Source organism: Gouania willdenowi, chromosome 14 (assembly GCF_900634775.1).
Source record: "Gouania willdenowi chromosome 14, fGouWil2.1, whole genome shotgun sequence".
Lineage (NCBI taxonomy): Eukaryota > Metazoa > Chordata > Actinopteri > Blenniiformes > Gobiesocidae > Gouania > Gouania willdenowi.
Window position 1 is genome coordinate 23,391,188 of NC_041057.1, and position 17,127 is coordinate 23,408,314.

The following is a 17,127-nucleotide window of genomic DNA, read 5'->3' on the forward strand; positions in this document are numbered from 1 at the left end:
GCCAGGTAGAAACCCAGGGTTTCTTTGATAAAACCTGCCAGCGACCAGGTTTAGTTCAAGGACAATGTTGCCCAGGTAACATACTCAGAGAAGAACATACCTCGCTTTTTGGAATGGGATACTCAGAGTTTCCCTCATTTGAGCCTGAACATACTCAGAGTTTGAACATAACCCGCTTTATGGAATACCCCTCTGATCAGTCTGGTAATTTCCATTTGCTTTTGAGGTCAAAATTCTACTTTAAGCAGTGTTTTGAACCCCTCATTTCACACAGTTTGGACAATCATATCCTTTACAAGATGAAACATTACTGCTTTGGTTACTTTAGGCCTGGGTGATATGGACCAATACTCATATCTCTAGAGCTTTCCTCAAAATGGTTATAGACGATATAAACTCAATTTATTATTATTATTGTTTTTCAATGGTTTTACAAGAAAAACAATAATGGGTCAAAGTCAGTGGATAAAAATGCCACACAGACCCTTTTATTAATCACTAGCAGCACAATATCCACATTTTGTGTCACTTGAATTTTTCCTTCATTAAAGCTGAAATGTGTGATTAAATTCTGTAGTTTTGCTTCTTTCAGGGCAGCTCTGAGTTGCAAATATCTGCACTGAGCCTCTGACAGATAGTCGCTAACAGGAAGCAGCTCAGCTAATTCTGTGTCCGTGCACAGGGAGGGAGGGGGAGCGTAGCGTTTTTCTGCGCTGTTTAAGCCTTTTAATAATTCTACGTGTCTGTAATGCCGACATGCTGACTAGCAAATGGTGTGATTTGGCTGAGAAAAAACCTTTGGATGTGCTGTGTATGGACCACAGACAGGGTTAAAATGGGAACTACAGATGATTCTACGATCTCCGTGATTTGGGAGATTGTTGTCATGTTTTAATCCTTAACGATCTAATGTCGTCAGATCGCACACCCTGATCACAGTCCAAACAAATCTGACGTTGCGCACCTTTGAACCAAGCAGCAGCCATGTTGACAATCTCAGGTCAATCTGAGCTGGATTTGCAGATATTTGAGGAACACACACACAGAGTTTCCTTGCTTTATAGATCGACTAGTACAGTGCCCGGTCGGAAGTATGTATTCATATAGTGGGGGCCTAAGTAGAGTTATCAATTATGGCCAAATGAGTATGTGTTTGAAGGTTGGATGCACTAAGAGGTGTACATACTCTGTCATGTTATAAAGGGGTATATTTGCAGGTGCAGAGTAAAATAGCGTGTGCAATATTCCTGGTTAAATTCTATGGGAGATGCGCATGATAAATGTGTTGTTGGTTTTTTTTACTCATTTTTACATATTTTTTTGTTTGGTGTATTTTTCTGTAATGTATGTTTTTTTGGCGTCATTATGTGTATTTTTGTATCGTTCTGTTGTGTTTTTGTGCATTTCTGTTATTTTGTGTATTTTTTTGTATAGATTTTCAGTTTTGTGTATTTTGAGTCATTTTCATATTTTTGTTGTCATTTAGTGTATTTTTCTGTAATATATCTTTTTTGGAGTCATTTTGTGTGTTTTTGCAGCCTTTGTGTTAGAGATGTAACAATTAATCGTAAGGCAGTTAAAAATCGATTCATAGGTATCACGGTTGATATCAATTTTCTGAAAATTGAATCGCAGTACTTTTTTAACCAGCAGAAGGCGCTATCCACAAGTGTAGGCGGCGGGCGGAGTCTGCTAATACTTTCTTTCTGGCCGCCTTCTACTCTTAAATATGTTAATAAATGATTCATTACCCCTTTAGCACCGAAAGAATATCTGTAATATTACTTGAATATCTGTAAAAGTCACGTTTTTCTACTAGCTCTGTCTGCTAGCATAGCATCTCTTCTTCACTGAAAGATATCTGCATGCCAACCGACCACTGTGTCACCAGCGCCCTCTGCTGGTCCAAACAAATATGACGTAAATCATTGCAATCACGGTTTTTTTTTTTTAAAGTCCAATTGTTAAGGCACAAAATACATTTTCAGTTGCACTTTTAAAAAGAAAAATAACTATTATGCAGTTTTGCATTGTTTATTATAGAACCAGATTTTAAATTAATAGGCTTCATTTTCATTTGTATTATTCCTTTATTTATTTCATTCAAGATTTATTTTTAGTTAAATTGCATTGTTTTGAATAGTTTATCAAGGAATTATTTTGACAATGAAAAATAAAAGGAAAATAGTACCGTATTTTCTAGTTTTTTTCCCAAAAAAAAAAATTTGTCTACAGTCCCATTTTGTAAAATAAATCGTGAAAGAATCGTATCGTGAACCCAGTATCGTGAATCGAATCGTATCGGGAGTTGAGTGAATCGTTATTTTTGTGCATTTCTGTTGTCATTTTGTATATTTTTTGTATAAATATTTAGTTTGATGTATTTTCAAATATTTTGTTGTTGTTTGAGTGTGTGTGTGTGTGTCTGTGTCTGTGTGTGTGACTCACACACACGCATGCGCTTTAGCCGCGCACATTAGTGACTCACATTAGGCCCAATAAGTGAGACTTGAGAGCTAACCTATAGTATATCAGTGTGAGCACGGCTGCTCAGACAGCGCTCCCACCTCTCCGGTCTTAGGGTGCTTTCACACACATAGTCCGGTGGACTCGGTGCGATTCAGGCAGTGAATCTGCAACATTTTTGCATTTTAATTTGCTCCGGTCCGCTTTCACACATTCTATTTGCCAAGCGCACCAAACTTTTGAACTACGTCACGCAGGCGAAACGGTTGGTCTCCGATTGGACAGAATTAAAAAAAAGAATACTTCAACCTCCAATGCCTTGACGATGTGGCGCTGCCCTGTCATTACTGACAGTCGCGCCTTCACGTCCTATATTTGGTTTCCCTTCCCATGTTTTCCAAAGGAAATCCTAAAACAATCCCCGCAGAAAAGTGACAACTGAAAATGGATGGATGGATGAATGGATATGCGTGTGTTGCTGCTGGAGCACTGGGTTGTGAATGTGCTCGTGCCTGTTACCGTGACGGGAGGCATGCAGCAGCATAGCCGCTGCTGCTGCGCTGTCGCTGATGGAGTTGCTCCGTTACAATTGCGCTTCAATGTAAAGTCCTATGTTTGCTCCTGGTTGCTTTCCACATAGTTAAAGACCGCACCATGCTTCGCTTGAACCGAACCGAGACCTACATTTTTTCAGATGACCGGAGTTTGCTTGTTTGCTCTGCACCAGAGTTTCAGTGACCTTTCACATATTGCAAAAAGACTGGAATATCCAAGAAAGTGAAGCATGGTGGGGAGCAAAGAGGCATGTGTGAAAGCACCCTAAACTATCTTCCTCTTGGAGTTTGCTGTCCGTGTCTGCTTGGCTGTGTGTATTTGAACTACGTTACAGTTATATGCTTTGTCTACTCTGTTTGATAAAATGCTTTGAAACACTGCCAGTGGTAAAGGAGCACACTGTTTCGTTTCGTGTTCTGGGTGTAACTGGGAAGAAAAAAGCAAACAATGGCCTTGTTTTAAAATGGTGCTTGGCCTGGAATCACCGGCAACTTGCTAGCATGTTCATGTGGGAAAGATCCAGCTCTGCCTTTAGAGAGGCAGCACTGGACATAACACATTGGTCTGTATATAATCTATGGATGTTTACATGTGACGGAAAGCTATTTTAGGTGCTTGATAATTATTATCTTTTACTAATAAGACAATTCTGTTTTTCCATTTTCCCTACAGGTGCCAACATGCAGATCTTTGTTAAGACCCTCACTGGCAAGACCATCACCCTTGAGGTGGAGCCCAGTGACACCATTGAGAAAGTGAAGGCCAAGATCCAGGACAAGGAGGGCATTCCCCCAGACCAGCAGAGGTTGATCTTTGCTGGAAAGCAGCTGGAAGATGGCCGCACCCTCTCCGACTACAACATCCAGAAGGAGTCCACCCTCCACCTTGTCCTCCGTCTCCGTGGTGGCATGCAGATCTTTGTGAAGACCCTCACTGGCAAGACCATCACCCTTGAGGTTGAGCCCAGTGACACCATTGAGAACGTGAAGGCCAAGATCCAGGACAAGGAGGGCATTCCCCCAGACCAGCAGAGGTTGATCTTTGCTGGAAAGCAGCTTGAAGACGGCCGCACCCTCTCCGACTACAACATCCAGAAGGAGACTACCCTCCACCTTGTCCTCCGTCTCCGTGGTGGCATGCAGATCTTTGTGAAGACCCTCACTGGCAAGACTATCACCCTTGAGGTTGAGCCCAGTGACACCATTGAGAACGTAAAGGCCAAGATCCAGGACAAGGAGGGCATTCCCCCAGACCAGCAGAGGTTGATCTTTGCTGGAAAGCAGCTGGAAGACGGCCGCACCCTCTCCGACTACAACATCCAGAAAGTGTCCACCCTCCACCTTGTCTTCCGTCTCCGTGGTGGCATGCAGATCTTTGTGAAGACCCTCACTGGCAAGACCATCACCCTTGAGGTTGAGCCCAGTGACACTATTGAGAACGTGAAGGCCAAGATCCAGGACAAGGAGGGCATTCCCCCAGACCAGCAGAGGTTGATCTTTGCTGGAAAGCAGCTGGAAGACGGTCGCACCCTCTCCGACTACAATATCCAGAAGGAGTCCACCCTCCACCTTGTCCTCCGTCTCCGTGGTGGAATGCAGATCTTTATGAAGACCCTCAGTGGCAAGACCATCACCCTTGAGGTTGAGCCCAGTGACACCATTGAGAAAGTGAAGGCCAAGATCAAGGCCAAGATCCAGGACAAGGAGGTCATTCCCCCAGACCAGCAGAGGTTGTTTTTTGCTGGAAAGCAGTTGGAAGACGGCCGCACCCTTTCTGACTACAACATCCAGAAGGAGTCCACCATCTTTGCTGTCATCCTTCTCAAGTGTCGAGATTGTCGATTACAGTTTAATTAGCTTTTTTTTTTTAAAGTATCCCAATAAAAGCTGAGAAAATTAAGCAAGTTGTTTCATTTTTTTAGCATAGGAAAAAAAATCTTAAAACCAAGAATGTGAACTTAAGTGTTCAAGATCAAATTCAAACTTTTACGAGCATACGTATATTGCATTCTTGTATACACACCATTAAATCAGTTGAACTTGATAGGTGAACATTACAAATTTGATTCTTCGAAAGTGGAGATTTGCTGAACATTGTTTTTGGAATAACAAATTGATTCCTCTTTATATATGCAAAGCTACCGGATCCCAGAGGATGGCGCTGGCATACCAATATTGTCAATATCCAGAGCTTCAGAGTAATCAGCAGTCTTTAATTTTAAATCTAATGCTCTAAATAGAAAGTGAGTAAGTGTAAGTGTAACAGGTTTTCTGTTGGGACACAATTGGCTGTTGTCTACTGGCCAAAGAGATGGCGATATGTTTTCTAGATACATCTTTTACAGAGTTGATCTTCAGCTCATGCTAAGGTTACAATGTAACAGCTAATGTTTCACATAGAACAATCAAGATGTGTATATTTCCATTGTCTGACACAGTGCCATTTAAAAGTTCAAATCAAATTGGATCCTAAGCCCATAAATCAAGCAAATTGACAGTAAGTTTATGGTTTATTATTCTGCATCTTGTTATTTTCATACTAGACAATCCTTGCCCTCTTAGTACTGCCATTAGTCGGTTGTCAAACACATGGTAAATATATTGTAAGTAGTGGTAAAAAATCTTAATATTGATTTTTCAATTAAAATAGGTTGACGTCAACCTTATTTCTTTTTCATCCAATTTCATCACTTCAGTCTGTAAGCAAGTATAGTCTGTATAAATCACTTGGCAGTGATTTCTTTTTTTTTGAACACTTTATTTAAAGATTTTTCATTTTTATACAAACAAACATTTAAAGAATCAGGGCTTGTTCAAACTTATTTTACAGAGATTTACACCACAATGCCAACCAGCGGCACATGAGCCCTAAGCTTGCGAAAATATACCCATAAAAATAGATTACACACACACAAAAACAAAAACCAAAAGAAAAAACAAAAAAAAAAAAAAAAAAAAACGTGTCTATACAATACGCTGCACAACCCAACTCCTCAATGATTGAATTTTGCTTTACACATCCCACTCAAGTAAAAGGCAAACCTTCAACATAAGCAATGAAGGGCGACCTTGTCCTATGATATTTATTTATTGACCCACGTAAGCTGTACCTTAAATATTCCATTTGCAGACACATCATCAACTCTCGTCCCCACTGAATAAAGGAAGGAGGTTGTACGTCCTTCCACTTTGTTAAAATGAGTCTGCGGGCCAAGAGTGATGAAAAGGTAATGGCACTGGTCTGGTACGTATCCAATCCATGTCCACTTGGGACAACACCAAACACTGCGGTAATCGGATTAGGATCAATCTTTCTGCCACACACATGTGAGAAAGCATCAAATATAGAACCCCAAAACCCACCCAGTGCCACACAGGACCAAAACATATGGCTCATGGTGGCAGGCGACTGTTTGCATCTTGGGCACGCATCATCAGAGGTACCGTATATTCTATCAAGCCTGGCCTTAGTGAAATAAGAATGGTGAAGAACCTTAAACTGTATCAAACAGTGTCGTATGCAGATGGACGTTGAATGTATGAGCCCGATACTTAAATCCCAGGTATCATCAGATATTTTCACGTTTAGGTCCTGTTCCCAAGAAATCTTCACCTCAGCCAAAGAAGTAGGGTCTATGTGATGCAACACATTGTATATTTTGGAAATCTGTCCGCTGGAAATAGATTGTAACTGCAAGCAGTCTTCAAGGGGGCAAGCATGTGATTTGTTTGGATACGTGATGAAATGCTTTGATGCAAAGCTACGGGCCTGTAAATATCTGAAAAAGTGAGATCTGGGAATATCAAAATTTTTTGCTAAGTCTTCAAATGACATAAATGAGCCATTAATAAACAGGTCCCTGAAAAACACAATCCCTTTTGTTTGCCAAATTTTGAAACCCGACTCATTTAAGGCTGGTAAAAAAGAAGGGTTAGAAGTAATAGGAGTATAAATAAGGATCTGTTTGAAGGAAAAGTCGCGACGACATTGAAACCAGATACTGAGAGAGCTTTTAACCAATGGATTCGTGAATTTTATTTTCCCCTCTAATGGCAATGAGGAACACATTAGAGCTATCGGTGTGGTTGGAGGACTAGAACCCAGTTCCATTACAGACCAAAGTGGGCCGCCACCCTCTTTAAATGTGCGTAGCCAGGTGGAAAGTTTTACAATATTAGCTGACCAGTAGTAATACATAAAATTTGGTAGGGCAAGGCCACCTTCAGCTCTAGAACACCGTAATCTGGATTTCCGAATCCTTGGGCATTTCTGATTCCATATAAATGAAGTCACAATACTATCAATTTTTTAAAAAAATGTTTTGGGAAGAAATAAAGGCAGCATCTGAAAAAGATACATGAATTTAGGCAAAACGACCATCTTAACAGTATTAATACACCCGGCAAGAGAGATGGGTAAAGCTGACCAGCGCAACACATCCGCTTTGGTTCTATCAAGAAGCGGGGTGAAGTTATATTTAAAAAGACTGTTATAGGAATTGGAAATTTGTACCCCCAGATATGTAAATGATTTTTCCTCAATTTTGAATGGAATATTTATATAATCCAGGTCTTTAGCTAGCTGGTTTATGGGAAAGAGTGTACTTTTTCCCAGATTCAACTTGTACCCTGACAAGCGGCCATACGAGGCAAGCAGTTCCAACATTCTCGGGATAGATTCCGCCGGGTCCGATATGTACAAAAGCAAGTCGTCCGCATAAAGAGATAATTTGTGAATAGCTCCTCCTCGACTAATCCCCCTAACACCTTCATCCGAACACAGTGCCACAGCCAAAGGCTCGATTGCAATATCGAAAAGCAAGGGGCTCAAGGGGCAGCCCTGGCGGGTACCTCTATATAGTGGGAAATAGTCTGAAACAATATTGTTAGTCCGAACTGAGGAGAGTGGCACTGAATATAAAATCTTAATCCATGATATGAATTTTGGCCCAAAACCAAACTTGCTCATGACCGATAACAAATATGGCCACTCCACACAGTCAAAAGCCTTTTCGGCATCGAGAGAGACAATCACTTCAGGCTGATCTGTGGAGTGGTCAGAATACAAAACATTGAATAAGCGTAGAGTGTTAAAATAGGACTGTCGATTTGCAACAAAGCCAGTTTGATCTTCGTGAATGATTGTGGGAGCGATACTTTCAAGGCGGAGTGCAAACATTTTTGTAAGAATTTTATAGTCCACATTTAGTAGACTGATTGGCCGATAAGATTCACATTTTTGAGGGTCTTTATCTTTTCTTAGTAACACAGAGATTTCAAATTCAGATTGCAGCAATAGTTTTTGTTTGTACAGATCCGGAGATGGATTACTAGCATATTGTGAGTCCAGGTTTGCTATAAGCTCAGTCAGTTCCCTAAGTCGATTAAAATGTTTTTTATTTTTCTGGGCTGCAAAGGAGATAATTTGGCCGCGCAGGTATGCCTTAAGAGATTCCCATAGTATGGATTTTGAGATGTCTGGGGTATCATTAAGGTCCAGAAAAAAATCTATTTGATACGTTAAGTATTTACAAAATTCTTCATCAGACAATAAAGTTGAATCAAATCTCCAGACCCGCTGCACGGCACAAGAATTCGGAAATGTAATATCTAGTTGAACCGGTGCATGATCAGAAATAACAATGGTATGATATTTACATTTGGCAACTTTAGGAATAAGAAAATTATCCAATAGGAAATAATCAATCCTAGAGTACGAGTGGTGTACTGGGGAGAAGAGCGAATACTATTTTGCGACGGGCTCGGTTGCACGCAGCGGGTCAGAGATACCGTAATTTTGGAGAAAGGAATTGATAACTGAGGCTGACTTGGAAATCTCTGCAGATTTGCGCGCTTTCGATCTATCCAGACTTGTATCAAGTACAAGATTAAAATCCCCTCCCATTATCAAATAGGAAGTATTGAAATCAGGCAATAGGCCAATGATTTTCTTAAAAAATTGTGGATTATCCCAGTTAGGGGCATAAACATTTAATAATGTGACCGGGGTATTGTGTAATTTACCTGTAATCATGACAAAACGGCCATTGACATCATGTGTTACATTTGAACAAACAAAAGGGAGATTCCTCTTAATAAGTATAGCGACCCCTCTGGCCTTGGAATCAAAGCCCGAATGGTACACTTGTATAAACCAGTTACACGACAGTTTATTACCCTGTGTGGGGCGCAGGTGTGTCTCCTGTAAAAAGACAATGTCCGGTTCAAAGGTCTGAAGATGAGCAAAAATCCTTTTACGTTTGACCAGATTATTAAGTCCCTTCACATTCCATGTAATAAATGTTGTAAAACAGGGCCCACCTGTTTGCAATGGATTAGAGGAGGTGGCCATGTTCACACTGAGTATGGGCAGTCATGGTGGGTGTGGAGCAACATCTGTATGGAGCAAGTGAGTGCAGCCAAGTAAACAAAGAAAGAAGGAGTAAAAAAAAAAATAAATAAATAAATAAATATATAAATAAATAAATAAAAAACACACACACAATGTAAGAAATCCAACCCCCACAGGCTGTCTCCTCCACGCAGGAGGAGACAGCCTCAGCCCACCCCCCAAAGAGCCTAAATGTAATATGTAACTCGTTCTAATACTAACATTCCCCTCAGCAGGGAACAAAAGGTTTCTAAAAATACTTAACTGACAAAATACGGTATGACATCAAACACTGCCATCCAACTTACTACTCAACAATATGCGGGTTAAGAGAGAACAATTATATTAACAATCACATTATGAGCCAATGAGTTCCCCATCATTATATTATATTCAGCCCTCATCCTGTCTGCCATTCTGCATCAAATGCTTCATGGTGTAGTCCTTAGCAGCCACTGGATCGGTAAAGAACTTTTCCCCCAAAGGCGAGGAGATCCTCAGTTTTGCGGGATACAGCATACCATATCTAACGTCTTGACAGCCGCGGGGCAACTCCTTCACATCCTTGAACGCCCCTCTCCTCCTCACTACTGTAAGCGGCAGGTCCGGAAAGATGAGGATCTTGTCATTATTGTAGAGCAGGGGCCTGTTCCTCGCCGCTTTGCGTAGAACCTCCAGTTTTTCTTGATTGTAATGAAACTTAACAATGAGCGGCCTGGGTCTCTGTCCTCTCACCGGGGCTGGTTGTAGACTGCGATGCGCCGCGTCCAGTGTGGGGGCCGCATCCAAGCTCAAAAGTTCCTGAAGTAGCTTAGCCACACAAGCAACAGGTCGTGTCCCGGCCTCAAACTGTTCTCTTACCCCAAGTATTCGTATGTTGCAGCGGCATTGTCTTCCCTCCAGGTCCTCAGTTTTATTCACAAGGGCTGATACAGTCTCTTTCAAACTGTGAACCTCTTCCTCCAAAACCACCACTCTATCGGAGTATGTGTTTGTAGCTTCTTCCAAGCTAGTTAGCCGGGCCTGGTGGTCGGAGAAGCTAGTGGCTAGCGGGTCTATTTTTGCACATAATTCCGTCCGGACACCATACAGTTGCTCTTTGAAATGACTGCGGAGGGAGTCAATGGTCTCGTAGAGCGTTTGCGACTTGGATTCTACTTCTGCCTCCAACGTACTAATCTTTTCCACAACAGTTTTTTCCAAGTTAGCTATCGCAGCCATTAGCTTAGCCGTATCCGGGGATGTAGCAGCAGCCTCGGCTGCTTTAGCGAGTTCCGCCTTTTTGGAGCTTTTAGATCCAGACATTGCGAAAATGATATTTCACACGGCACTGGTATTTGCAGTAGGGTTTCAGATGACAGCAGGTAGCGCTTAAATGTCAGATAGTAACATATATTTATAAAAAATCGGTGAAACCCTGCAGGGCAACAATGCTACACGTCCTCACATGTCGCTGCTCACGAGCGCCCCCCTTGGCAGTGATTTCTTAAACTTTTTTGTTGTCAAAAATTTTTTCGAGCCCTCGATGGATTGTTACAAAATATCTAAAAATGGGTACAAAAATGTTCACTAATTGAATAAGGTAACAATAAATGAGTAAAACCACTTCAACGCATCAGTCTCCGGGACTCCACATCCCACAAGGCAATGCATGAAACCTTTTCAAAAATATCAATAGGTGTTTACATGGATATCAAAACAAACTTTAAAGCAGCAAATTCAACCTTTTTCCTTTCTTTTTGGAGTGAATCATATTTGATTAAATTATTTATTAGGCCTACACTTCGATTTTTATCTAATGAAAAATTATTGTTTTAGCAGCTTATAGGGCTGGGCAATATTGACCAAAACTCAATATCTTAATTTTTTTCACAAAATGGCAAAATACAATATTAAATCTTCATAATTTAATTTCAAATTAAGTCTAACCAGAAAGAAAATTGCAGTAAGCCACATAGTCACATTTATTAACAAACAGCTGCACAATATGTGCCACTTTTTCTCCTGGGACTGCACGAGTGAGTGACTTTTGTAGGATGGCTTGTTTAGGGGAGGGTCTGGTTTAGGATACACTCAGAAATCCATCTAACTGCTTTTCATGCTCTTCTTTTTTTGTTTTAAACTTTCTTTATTGCTTTTACATATTAACAGTATTTCCATTCAGAAACATCCATACAGAAAATATATTCTTTTTAAAAACAATTAAAAAAAAAACAAGAGAAACACATATACAAACAATTAAACCCCCACCCATATCCCTCCCCTTGCATGTGTCTCATTAAGAGAAAAAGAAAGAAACAAGGTTGACAATATTACATAAAGAAAAATATCACAGGGTTTTTCAGACTAGTTACTTATTCCAGTTCAAGATTTCAGTTCGTGCTTTTGACATATGACAAAAAGGGGTTTCAAGTTTTTGACCTCTCAGATCCTGATTTTTTCCAGTTTGAGGAAACGAAGCACCTCTTTAATCCACACGTGTAGGTGGGGCTGAGATTTCCATTTAATCAGAATCAGCCTCCTGGCCAGAAGGGTTAAGAATGCTGCCAGAGGTCCTTTTTGTTTGAGAGAAAACAAAGTGTATTGGGCAACACTCCAAAAAGAGCATTTGGAACAATAGTTTCCCTCGTGACCCAGGATAACACAACATTATTTTCAGTATTGTATTAGCATGTACTGATTGTTTATGTAGCAGCACTAGGGTGTCTGCAAACAAAATCCCCTCTGATTGGTCTCCTTGTTGGGCGGGCAGTATAAAAGGGGAACGCTGGGTGTCATTTCCTCATTGCACTGTCAGCTTGGGGACCCGCCCACTTCCCGGTTTCCCGTTGTGAATCGCTCTCTAACCACCAGAGCAGCTTTGGGTTTTTTGCTGCATTGGTGCCCGCGCTCGCTCTCCGTGGTGCTGATGTGCACTTGCCTTCCATGTGTGACAGCTTTTGAAAACTCTGGGTTACCGCTGTGTACGCCTCTCCTTGCTTCCTGCTCCATTGGTGCGCGCTCTCCTTCAGTGCTTGTGACATCGCCTGAAAGCTGTGGCTGTGTGCGCCCTCCTCGCTCTCTGCTGCGCTGGAGCGCATCTCTTTGTGTCCCCGTGCTGGGGGACTGGACTTCCCCGTGACTTGTTCCGACATGTACCTAACTCTGACTATCCCCCCACGCCACACCTGTGGCTACCGGTTTGAACTGATATCACAGGTATCTTTATATAATATTTAAGTTTAATAAAATTTCATCTGTTTATTGTCTATTTACTCAGTTTATATTTTGTATTTTATTTCTGCCTACATCAATCCATTTAGTGTACTCTTTTATTATTGATATCAAGCTGTTATTTTTCTTTTGTAAAATACTTGTTTAACCTCTGGTTTGTTATTTCAGTTGCTGAGAGCCAATAGTGGTGGTCCTGGTGGAGGGTTGTCACCTTTTAGGGGTGTATTTTCTTGGAATCCCCCACTTTGGACCATTGTTTCCACGCTGGTAAGCCTCAGCACTGGTCATTGTTGTTAATTTACTTTTGTTTTTTAAAGACTGTTTTTAAAATGCATACTTGTAATAAACATGTTCAACTGGGAACACGTCTGAAGCTCCTTTAATCAACGGGCCTGAGTGCCTTGGGTTATACATTTATTAGTTTGTCTGCAAATCATTAAATACTCTATGTTCTTTTAAATATTTTCATTTCCTTGGGTGAAACTGCCAAGGTGGCGTTGTCATTACTAATAATCTTTCCATTTTGCCACACTTGGCATTGGTCAACAGGACTGGTTTTTGAGAGCAAAGACGTGTGTCCCAGTGTTATTTTTTGTGTGTATCAGTTTAACTTTTATTGTCATTTTAGGCACAAGCAAAGCAGCAGCAGGCCTCCCGTGGACGCGTAGGTGGTTTTTGGCGTTTGGTAAGCAGACGTTCAGTTTTTTGTTTCCTGCGTTTCTCGTTGTATTACCGTTTTGGCATGGAGGGAGAGATGCAGGAGTTGAGGGACTTAGTTGCCCAGTTACGTGCAGAGAATGAGAGGCTGCGGCAGGAGCAGTCCGTGCCCGGCCCTAGTACTGTGCCTCCAGTGTCTGCTACGTCCCTCCCTTCTCAGTCTGCGGTTAATGCATCCTTAGCAGAAAGACTGGTTCTTGTGTCCAGAGACCAGAAGTGTCCCATGTTTAGGGGAAGGATAGGAATAGGATTAGCTGAGTGGATTGAGGAGGTTCAGGCGTGTATACGAGCTCGTCATTTGTCTGTGTTCGACCGACATTCTTTTTGTATGACCATCTTGAGGGAGAGGTACGTGATGTGCTGATTGGTGCAACCCGGATAGAATAGTTAGTATTTTACAAGAACTTTATGGTTGCATTGACTTATATGTAGCACTACAGGAGGCCTTCTTCTTACGATGTCAACAAGACAGGGAGACGCTGCAAGAATTCTCTCTAGCACTAATGAGTCTTATGTCAGAAGTAAAACAGCGCGCACCTAATGACATGCCAAATGCAGAGTTTTTACTAGATGCCAAAAGTTAATTAAGAGCAGCTCCACCAACTGGCCCAAAGCATTTCTCGTCTACAGAATCCCCCACCGCGTAATGCCTCGTTGCGTCGTGAAAATATTATCTGTTGGAGGTGTCATCAGACTGGCCATTTTGGAAGGGAATGTGATGGCATACGGGCCCCTTCACCTCAGCATCTACCGGTCCCCGCACAGGCTAATGGGCAGCCTCGTTATTTCCAACCGTCGGAAAACTAGCGCCCACCGAATTGCAGAGCCAGAGTTCGGGGGGTGCAGATATGGGCTCAGGAACTAGTAGCATGCTTTTTGAGGGAGCTTCCATGCTCATGTCATCTTGTCCCCACTTGACTGTTAATATGATTGGTGTGGCGGTCCCCTACTTATTGGACACAGGATCCATGGTATCCACAGTTACAGAGAGCTTTTTCCTCCAGCACTTTGAACCTTGGGGTCGAGACAGACATAGTTCTTGCCATTGGTTGCAGCTTAGAGCTGCCAACGGTTTGGCTATTCCCTATGTTGGTTACCTAGAGTTAGATGTTCAGCTCCTTGGTAAATCTGTGACTAGGTGTGGGTTTTTGGTGGTTAAGGACCCCCTGGTAGCACGTCTGACCTGGTTCCTTGGGTTTTAGGAATGAATATTATTTACAGATGCTATCAAGAGCGGTTTGGCGAGCACGGATTAGCACTTTTTGACCTGCCTGTAGTGTGCAAGGCACCAGAACCCATGCTGCATGCACTGCAAAAGTGCCATCAGGTCAGTGCGCAGGCCCCCCAGGACCCCTTGGGTAGAGTTAAGGTGCGTGGCAAAGGAACTAGTGGTATCCCTTCTGGCTCAATAAAGATTGTGGCAGCTACATGTGCCGAGAGATTTTCAGACACCACTGTGTTGTTCGAACCTTGAGCGACTGGCCTTTCGGCAGGGCTGCTTGTTTCCCCTTCCCTAGTTCGGGTGGTTAGGGGTACTGCATATATCCCCATTGTAAATGTAGGTTCGGAAAATGTGACTCTATTCCCGAACAGTTCTAGGCACCTTGGAAGAAGTAAACACGGTCAGTTTTGCCCCGGGTGTTTCTGAGGTGCCATCTAGGGTGGCTACAGTTTCAGCTCAGTTGGCCTCACATTCAGTGCAGGAGCAGATCGAGAACATAGATGTGTCCTCCTTGTCCTCTGAACAACAGGTTGAAGCGAGGTCACTTCTGAAGAGGTATACCAGCGTCTTTTACACCAGTGATGGAGATCTGGGCTGCACTGACTTAATATGTCATGATATTCCACTTTTGGATAATGTTCCGGTGCGAAAACGCTACCGACGGGTCCCCATCAGACTATGAGATGGTCAAAGAGCACATTAACCAACTGCTTGAATCACAGGTGATCAGGGACAGTTCTAGTCCTTATGCATCCCCTATCGTGCTCGTTAAAAAGAAAGACGGCTCCCTCCGAATGTGTGTTGATTACAGACAGTTAAATGACAAAACGATAAAGGATGCTCTTTGGTGATCAACAGTGCCAGTCTTTGCCCTTATATCTTGATGATATTGTGATTTGCTCCACCACAGTGGAACAATACCTAGCAAGGCTAGATTTGGTACTGGGGCAGCTGCAGCAACAGAACTTGAAAGCAAAACTGGGGAAGTGTGCCTTTTTCCAACTGGAGGTGAGGTACTTGGCCATGTGATCCACACAAGGTAGAAGTGGTGGCTATCTGGCAGCCTCCCACTACTGTGGCAGAACTCCGGTCATTCCTTGGCTTTGCCAGTTATTATTGGCGTTTTTGTGAAAGGGTTTGCCAAGTTAGCAGCCCCTCTACACAGGCTTGTGGCTGCACTGGACACGAGGGGGTCCAAAAAGAAGACGAAGTGCATCTTCAATGAGTGCTGGACAGATGAGTGTCGCAGTAGTTTTGAGTCACTCAAAACAAAACTCACCACGGCTCCTGTGCTGGCCTACGCCGACTTCTCCCTCCCGTTTATTCTGGAAGTAGCTGCCTCTTATGGGGGGCTTGGAGCCGTTCTGTTGCAGGAACAAGGGGGCCAAGTGAGGCCAATTGCTTATGCCAGCAGAGGTCTTAAGCCCACTGAGCGCAATAGTGCTAGCTCCATGAAGTTGGAGTTTTTGGCACTTAAGTAGGCCATGACAGAAAAGTTCAGGGAGTATGTGCTTGGCCACAAGTGTTATGTCGATACAGACAATAACCCACTCAGCCACTTGTCTTCCGCAATGGGCAGCCCAGCTAGCTTCATTTGACTTTGAGATCAAGTATCAATCTGGAAGAAGCAACAAAAATGCAGATGCCTTATCTTGCCAGCATCCTCCTGGACCGCTGGTCATGGCGGCTATGCTTCCTGGTACAGCAATCTCCAAGCCCTTACAACAGGCCTTGCATGGTACCAGACATCTGAAGGCAAGTCAATCCACTGTTTTTGCTCTGCCCTCCCAGACACCCTCTGAGCTTGTTGCACTTCAACTGCTCGACCCCGTTCTGCGGGAAGTCTGGGCCTTTTGAAAAAGGAAGCAGCGGCCCAACCAGGAGGAGCGCAAACAGCTGAGTAAGCCTGTCTTGTCAATACTCCAGCTGTGGAACCGCTTGGTTGAAAGGGATGGAGTCCTCTATAGGAAAATATTCTGCCCTGATGGTGCAGAGACTGTTCCCCAATTGTTGCTTTCTGCTGCCCTGAGAGATGAGGTGTTGACAGAGGTTCACCAAAGGCACGGCCACCAGGGTGTTGAACGGACCCTGGAATTGCTCCGACAGAGGTGTTTTTGGCCAGGCATGTCTGCTGTTGTGGCACATTGGTGTCAAACATGTGAGAGAGGTCAATTCGCCAAAGATAACCAACCCACTGTTCGCAGCTCCATGGGCCATTTGTTGGCTTCACGGTCATATTAGATGCTTGCCATGGACTATACTGTATTAGAGCCCACCCGTAATGGGATGGAGAATATCCTTGTCATGACTGACATCTTCAGTAGGTACACTATAGCTGTGCCTACCCATGACCAACAAGCTTCTACTCTAGCTCAAGTACTGGTAACAGAGTGGTTCTCAAAGTTTGGGGTCCCTGCCCAATTGCATTTTGACCAGGGTTGCAACTTTGTGAGCTCTCTCATTTGCCAGTTATGTGCCCTCTACGGCATTGAGAAATCCCGGACAACGCCATACCACCCTGCTGGCAATGGCCAGTGTGAACGGTTCAATCGGACCCTTCACAA

At 42.9% G+C, this 17,127-nt stretch overlaps 1 pseudogene; it reads left to right on the top strand.

The window, feature by feature from the left end:
• LOC114475185 (polyubiquitin-A-like) overlaps positions 1–17,127 on the top strand; it is an 81,427-nt pseudogene that overhangs the window by 37,018 nt on the left and 27,282 nt on the right.